General features: G+C 41.2%; 1 protein-coding gene across 1 annotated transcript in view; it reads left to right on the top strand.

The window, feature by feature from the left end:
* Positions 1–5,259: 5,259 nt before the first annotated feature.
* Positions 5,260–7,958, top strand: part of LOC128743488 (GATA zinc finger domain-containing protein 10-like) — a 387,047-nt gene continuing 384,348 nt past the window's right edge. Inside the window, exon 1 of the mRNA XM_053840086.1 lies at positions 5,260–7,091. The gene's annotated coding sequence lies outside the window, so the exon portion shown is untranslated. The remainder of the gene's footprint in view (positions 7,092–7,958) is intronic.

Below are 7,958 nucleotides of genomic sequence, written 5' to 3'. Positions count from 1 at the left end.
GTAAAGTGTAAAACTAAACTAAAGCACTAAAGCGCCTAGTGGAACGAAGCAAAAGACCACCAGCGACCTCCTTCAAACGGAGGTCTTCCCTTAGGGCTTGAGAGCGCGACCATCGTCAGTCGGCCTCAACACGTGTCGGCGATGAGTGCGTGATCCGATTCTCCGAGCAACACACCGAGCAAGCAAGCAGTTGCTACCATCCGTACACCATCGATCGCCGAAGAGCCAACCGTATGCTATACCCGCCACATACCCAAGTAGCACTTGTAACTAATCATAAAAATAAAAAAATACAAAAAGGTTGCACAGCAGTTACATTTAGGATACTTGTAACGATTTAGGTTACATAAAATTAAAAATAGTTACTTTTTAGTTTTCTAGTGACAAAAATCGCAAAAGTTACCAGGTAGTTACCAAATGACCAAATTGAAACCTTTTTTTCGAACTGTCAACAACTTGGTCGTCGCAAAAGAGTCACATTTCAGTTACGAGTTACCAATTAGTTATCAAGTGACACAAATGAAACCTTTTTCCAAACTGTCATCAACTTGCTGGTCGCAAAACAGTTAGTTTTCCGTTACGAGTAGTTACGAAGTCAAAAATAGTCGGCTAGTAACATTTTCGCAACAACTTGTTCACTGTTCCTTGTAAACACAACGGATTAAGCAAAAACTAGATCTCAAGAATTTTACTTATGGTAAAGATAAACAATTTGTACACGGGTTGTAAAATGCTCTTGTAAATACGTTTATTTACTTAATTGATGGTACTTGGAATCTTCTCCGCACAGACATTGATATTAAATAAACAAATTTTGATTATTCCCAAACGTCAAAACGATCAAGTTACATCGAAACGAAATCGGCAATGAATATTTTCGTTACAGTGTAACTTAGAAATGACGACATAAGAAATAAATGACCACAACAGATTTAATATTGGTTACCGTAACCGATAGTGTAACCAGCTCGAAGGCTAAGATTACGTGCAACTAGAATGTAACTGAATTGTAACCTTCTATGATTAACACTGCTGGTAAACTGTTTTATTCAAAGTGAAACTATTCTTTGATATTAAATTAACACTTTCTTTTCACAAGAATCACTAAAAAACACCTTTTCCCAATATCTATGAACAGTGTCTGCTTAAAATCATTTCATGCAATATGCCTAAAACGATACAAAACTTCAAGGACGATGGTGTAGTAGTTAAAACCAAAGGCAAAATGGCTATGAATTTTACTAAGTGATAGCGAAAACAATTTGTTTTTAATGATTTCTAGGTGAATGCTCCACTAATTCATTATTGCTAAGAATAAATTTAAAAATCAGAAAATTAAAATTAAAATTTTTATATTTGTACATATTTGTTTTACAAAAAATCAATTTTTCAAAGAAGTAAGTAACGAAAAGCTAGATTAAATAAGAGCGCGTGATTTTTTCAAAGCTAGAATCATGCATTTCACCATAAATTTGAAACTGCATTAAAATTTGTGTTGAAATAACAAGCGAAATTTATACACTCTTCTATATTCAACAGTTAAATTTACTGCTTGACGTTGACAGCCATAGATTGAAATAATAAACCTGCTGCATTGTTTTCGCTATGCAATAAAAGTTTCGAAATAACTAATTTGCTATCAATTGAAAGTCAATTTACAGTTTATGTGTAACTTCAATAGTAACCATTTTGTAACTATGCATGTTACATATTGGTTATTGAGTAACTGTTAATGTAACCATATTTAGTTACATAAGTTGCGCTATTTCGGTTACACAACTGTTATATTTTAGGTTACTGTAACCGAAGTTTTACATTTAAATTTGTCGCATATCAGCCGCTGCGACTCAATTGTGACAACGTGTGCTACTTGGGTAAGCAATCGTTACTGTCCGTGGATTCACCACCGTTCGTACCGGCTACCGGATGTCGGACCCGGTCGAACTAAAACATTCGATTCACCATTTGCTACCCACCCCGTATCTGGTACGGCCTATCTGTAAGCGGTCTACGAAACCGCTAGTCTAGCACAGTCACCTGTTCATCGGAACATCAGAGACCCTTCGTCGACAAGAAGCAGCAGGCCGTAAGAAAAACTAAAGAAAACTAACCACTAGATTAAGCCAAACGTGTAAATGAAGATCTGTTAACCCTCGAAATGGTGTTTGCTACGATATGTGTCCTCGGAAAGTGTGAGTCCCCGTATGTGCTCCTCCCCAGATCGGTTCGCGAGTTAGCCCCCGGTAGGTTAGTGTAGGACGCCTAGGGGACACTGCAGTAGCCGATGGTTGCTCTTGTCCCCCTGTTGAGTCGGCCGAACGGATTCAACCGATGTTAGGTTCGTCGGCATTTCGTTCGTAAGTTTATAGTTGAGCGTTCGATGGACCTGCTCTGAGGTATTCTAGCCGGACCGGGATTGTATCGCTAAACACGCTCCTTCACGGCAAGTTAATTCTTGCCTGGCGTTTAAGTGAAGGTTGTCACTGCTCCCTGCCCCAAAGCCCATCCCGCCCCGTTGCAGGATGTAAAGGTTATAACCAATCGATTATTTCGATTAATCGATTATGCAGCGCCGATTAATCGATGTCGATTATTGGTCGCCTTAAAAGTAATCGATTATTAACTAATCGATTAACTGAAAAAATCGGACATCACTACGCAAAACAATTCAATAGTGATCAAACTGCGTCGGTCGGCTTCAGGTCCGCCGCTCAGCGTGTACTTTGAATTAGTCGAATTTACCTTTTATCTGCTCGGTTCATTCACAACACCCTGTAGCGCTATGATGAACGGCATGAGAGACCATCACCTTGAAGAAGCCCTCTGTGTGATTCGAATGAACTCGATAATCCACCCGAAATCCGTACACAGTACTGTGTACCTTCCATCGTAGAGTGAATCAGTTTGATGACCTCCCTGAGGAAGTTGCTCTCGTCCATGATTTTACATAGCTCTTTTCGGTCAATGGTATCACATGCGGCTTTGAAGCCAACGAACTAATGTTGCGTGCGAATTTTTTATTCACGGCTCTTTTGAAGAATCTGTCGATTCATGAATATTTGATCCGTTTTTAACCATCAACGAAGCCTGGTTGATAAATTCCCACAAATCTGTTCGCAATTGGGGATAGTCGGCGGAAAATGATTGGTATAGAACTATGTGTTTGTAGACGACATTAAGAACGATGATCGCTCAATAGTTCAAACAGTCCAGCTTGTCGCATTTCTTGTAGTTCTTGTAGATTGGGCAGATAACCTCATCTTTCCACTCCTCTGGTAGCTGTTCTGTATCTCAAATTCTAACAATTAACCAGTATAGACAAGTGACCAGCATTTCTGATCCCATTTTAATTCGCGTTGATGGCATTAATCGATCTCTTGCACACGCATGGAAATTCCCATATGTGAGTGCGGGTAAAAATCTGCCAAAATATTGCGATCTCTTGCGCTTTTTAACAAATTCCTATTCTGCTTCTCCCCTTCAGTAAACTTTTGTAGGAAGCAGCAGCTTACGTTCGTCAACGCGAATATGCTCCGCTTCGATGCCATCTTTTCCAGCCGATATATCGTTCCTTAGCTGCATGCTGGCCTTCATAACTTTGCCTATCGTTGAGGCTGGCACCTATTTTCCGTTTGTCGCACCGTCGAAATTGTGTCCCCCGCCGCCATGATTCTCCGCCTGGACGCCATTCAGGTGTTCGTCGAAGCGCTGCTTCCACCTATCGGTCACCTCGCGATCGTCCGTCAGAATACTGCCATTCTTATCCCGACACATTTCGGCTCGCGGCACAAAGCCTTTAGAACTTTCGCGTTTCTTGAGAACGATGCAGCCACTTCAATACTCCTACTCTTCCAGGTAGCGCTTTTCCTCCCAAAAGATTTGGTTTCGCTGCATCTTCTTCTGTTCGTGTCCTTGCACGTCCTAAAGTATGACACTGCACATCTTGACCGCCCGCGCAGTGTTTTACTCATCATCACCGTCCTACATTCATCGTCAAACCAATTGTTCCGTAGATTCCGCAACACATACCCGATGAAGCTCTCCGTTACGCTGCTAATAGCTGGTTTGATGGTGTTCTAATAGTTCTCGAGAGGGGCTTCCTCCAGCTCGTATTCTACCAGTTGCATAACTTCGAGTGGGAGCGCGTAGTTTGCGTAGTAACTTCTTCCAGCACAGACTCCTACACAAGTACACCTGGAGGTCACCAAATCAGATAGAATCACAAACCGATGACGTTTGGATCGACTGTCGGAACTTTTCAGATATCATTGACGTCCAAGACTGCCACAAAGACAGATATTTGTTCATGCATAAATTTGTATAAACCGTTTTCTCCGAAGTGTTTTATTTTCTCGATCTAATCTTTTAAATAACATAAATAGTTTACGGAGTACTTTAAGATTCGGAAACATTAATTGAGTGAGAAATCCCACCAACTGAAATAATTCATGGGTCCCATTCCATTCCATACCATTCAAATATAACCAAACGACTTTAAAATTGTTGCTATGCACCACTTTTTCGAATTTTATTTTGAAAAGCCTGGTTAGAAGCATTGTTAATACAACTATAATATTACTTTTGTGCAAGCTTTATTAGCTCTATTATTTTAATTGAAGAATTATGTACAAGCAATATTTGACAGTCCAATTCTATCGGAAAGTCGATAATATTTCACGAACCATTCACACCACAGCCTACTGTGTACTTTCAATTTACCGTGTACCAACCGAACCGAAGGATGCAATTTCTCTCGATGCACTAGGCAAAAGAATAGACGCTCTATTTCCCTCGTAGCATAGAACGACACGCGACTCCGCAACATAAATTCTCCGCGCGTTGCTATGCCAATTCTCTCCCTGCTCCCTAAAACGGTGAGCATATTCTCCGAACATTAGAGCACTATCTCTTTCCTCAGTCAACGCGTCCCACACGGCAGCAGAGGCCATTTACTCCGCACTAGAAATAACAACAAATCAATCTAATGCCGGCATCCCGCTCTTTTTCTCACCTTACGCCAACGAGTCTCTCGCGCTCCGCTCTATTCTGTCACTCGATCGCTCTCGTTATGTTTGCATTCTCTCAAGCTCACTGCAACATAGCCGACGGCAACGAAGAACGACCAATGGAAGTGCAATGTACACGCGAGTCCACACAGGCGCGAGCATACGGGAATCCTTTCTGTGTCTCCAGCCAGTAAGGGCCACACACAGTCAGGCCGGAGTGTTAGCCAGACAGTCTCGTTGCGCTGGCCTAGCTGTTTGGACGTTTGCCGTATGTGTGTGACACCGTGATTCTCGCTCTTTCCGTGGCGTTTGCGATTATTCTTGGCGTTGGACGCACAGTTTTATGCTTGCCCTGCACGGGAGAAGAAGAACAGGAAGAGTGTGTGGCGCTTCGAAGCGCAATTTTGGGCACGGTATATTTTCTTTCTAGCAGTGGCTGGTTGGTGCTGGTTGTTAATCAACCGGTCAGTGTCCCGGGTGTGATTAATTGAACGCCACTCGAAAATGTAACGAATTGTTTGATGAAGATTTATCCTCGAGAGCGCTGATTGTGCAAAGAAAAAGTTTACGCGGTTTGAAATTATTCCGATGCGTGTGATTACTGTTGAAACGAAAGGTGAATCTAAGTGATGTTTCTTTTCTGAGAAAATTTGCACTGCTTAAACGAGTGAAAGGAAGATATTAGCGGTGAGATAACGAAGATCCGTGGTCAGTGGAAGATCGACGAAAGAATGATGCAAGAAGAAACGCAGTTGAGTGAAACAAATTAATTGGTACTGATTTAATCAGCTGGTTAGTGATTGTGTGTATTATTCCGGTGATTGCTCCAATGCCAAAGCAGAGCCAGTGAAGTGAAAGAGGTTTTACAATAATTTCAATTAACAAAATTGTTTACAAGATTGTTGTCTGGTGCAGTTCGACAGACGGCTTGAACAAGTGGGAAACAAATTTAAACTACAAAGAGTAAAGCTAGTTGGAAGGAACGTACATTCCTGGCGTTTCGTTAACGTCAACGATCAACGGATAAGAGAAAGAAGAGCATTGCAGCAGAGCAAGAAACAAGACTGCTTTTGACAGAAGCAAACCTATTTGCCGCATAAATTATACAACCGTAAGTCGAGCGGCGGCTAGACTGACCAGTAAAGGAGAACTTTGATGAACTTATAAATGCACATAAATTGTTCAACTTAACCGAAGATTCTGAGCACTGATCTGATGATATTAGCGCATAAAAAGAAGAATTGCAACAGCAGAAACAACGGTAAAATCGCAGCACTAATGAGCGCAGTAAATAAAAATACGTGAAAACGGTGAGTTTAATCAATTGGAATTAAGAAAAAATGAACCTCCTTCTTTAAGCACGACGAAACCATAAATAAGTCAGTGACAACAGCACTGGGAAACGACTGAGAAACGGCTTCTCCCGGCATTAATAAAACAATGATATTTAAACGCGAGCTGAAATATGCAAATAGAGTTTCATAACAGAGCGAAAGATAATGGACCAAAGGGGAAAATAAACGTCACACAACTGTCGGAACCACGACGTCGGGTTACAAGTCAGCTAGAAGAGTTCAAGAAGAAAGAACAAAGCGGCGGCCGAAGACAGTGGAAAAAAGCTATTGATTTTCTATTCCCCATGCATCGTTGCCTTTCGACAACTGTGCAACAGTCACGTTAGAACGAGTCGTTTGATGTTTATCACAAAAGGAAGTTGGTCGGAGGAAGAATCGTGATTAGCAGCAGCGCGCGTGTGCTGCGGAACGAAGTTTTGTTGTTTGATAAGGATGAGTTATTCGCTGCGATAGGAAAACTTTGCCTGGATCAGATCGTTTCACCCGATTGAAGATTGCCGGGGTTCCTGAGAAGAAGTGTTTTCAAGAAAAGCTACATTCATCAATTCAGTTTCAAGTGTCTGTGTTCGAAAAGTGACGTGGTTTGCTATCTAAGTGAAGGTGATTAGAAGATATTTTTGTGCGTAAAACAGAGGAGTACAATTCTGCCTGCTTGCTGCTTTCGTTCTAAGTTTAAACAACCACTTCTGAATATTGGATTTTGAAGAATGGAACACTTATTTATTAAAAGGTAAGCACCAAAGTTGCGTAATTCAAAAAACAGGTGGCAGTTCCAAGCTGACAAGAGTTGTTAGTCAACAGACCAAAACGGGCAAAGTAGTTGGAAAATGTCACATTAATTATTAATCCAATTAAAGGAGGCAGGCCTGGCCGGCCTGGCTAGAGCAGAAATGGTTTTGAAAGGATGAAAAAGGTTCGAGTGCCAGCGTTGTTTAGCCGGAGCTTGTTTTGGGAGTGACGATTAAATATGTACGCCCCGTCCTCAAACACAACATCAAAATATCCGTTGCTAGCAAGCAAGCAAGCAGCAGCAAGTCTCACGAAGAAGGAGCTTTCATTGTTGTAGGCTTGATAGATTTGGCTGACAGGCAGCTAGTTTCGCGCTAAATTATTGCCATATTGTAGTTAATTTACGGCAATCGTCTCTCCGACCAAAGGTAGGAACGTTGGTTGGTGCGATTGTCACGGGAAAACAAAAATTAATGGCAATTTTCTGTAGGCGATGAGGAGCCAGAAGAAGTTGAAATGGTCGGCACTAATGACTGGTTTGGGAGTGAAAATCTGCCCGTCGTAAATGTGCCATTGACAATTTGTCAGTGGTTTAAACAAAACGCTTTAAATAATTCAACCAACTTTCAAAAGAAGCATGATTTGCTCCTGCTTAATACTGTTCCATAGAAAACCTGTTTGTTACAACACTAATGGCACAGCTTTTTCAGGTCGTTTGCAGTTTTTCAAACTAAAAAACTAGAGCTACAATTTCAACACGTATTCGTTAAACACCTGAGAAAAGATTTGAATGCCTTTTATAACTTTTTTTCGAGGGATAAATTGTTTGTACTTTGATGTGTATAAATGAAGTTGTCCCTATCCTATA

Source organism: Sabethes cyaneus, chromosome 1 (genome assembly GCF_943734655.1).
Source record: "Sabethes cyaneus chromosome 1, idSabCyanKW18_F2, whole genome shotgun sequence".
Classification (NCBI taxonomy): domain Eukaryota; kingdom Metazoa; phylum Arthropoda; class Insecta; order Diptera; family Culicidae; genus Sabethes; species Sabethes cyaneus.
Note: the sequence above shows the minus strand (reverse complement) of the source record. Positions and strands in the feature narration are given on the sequence as shown.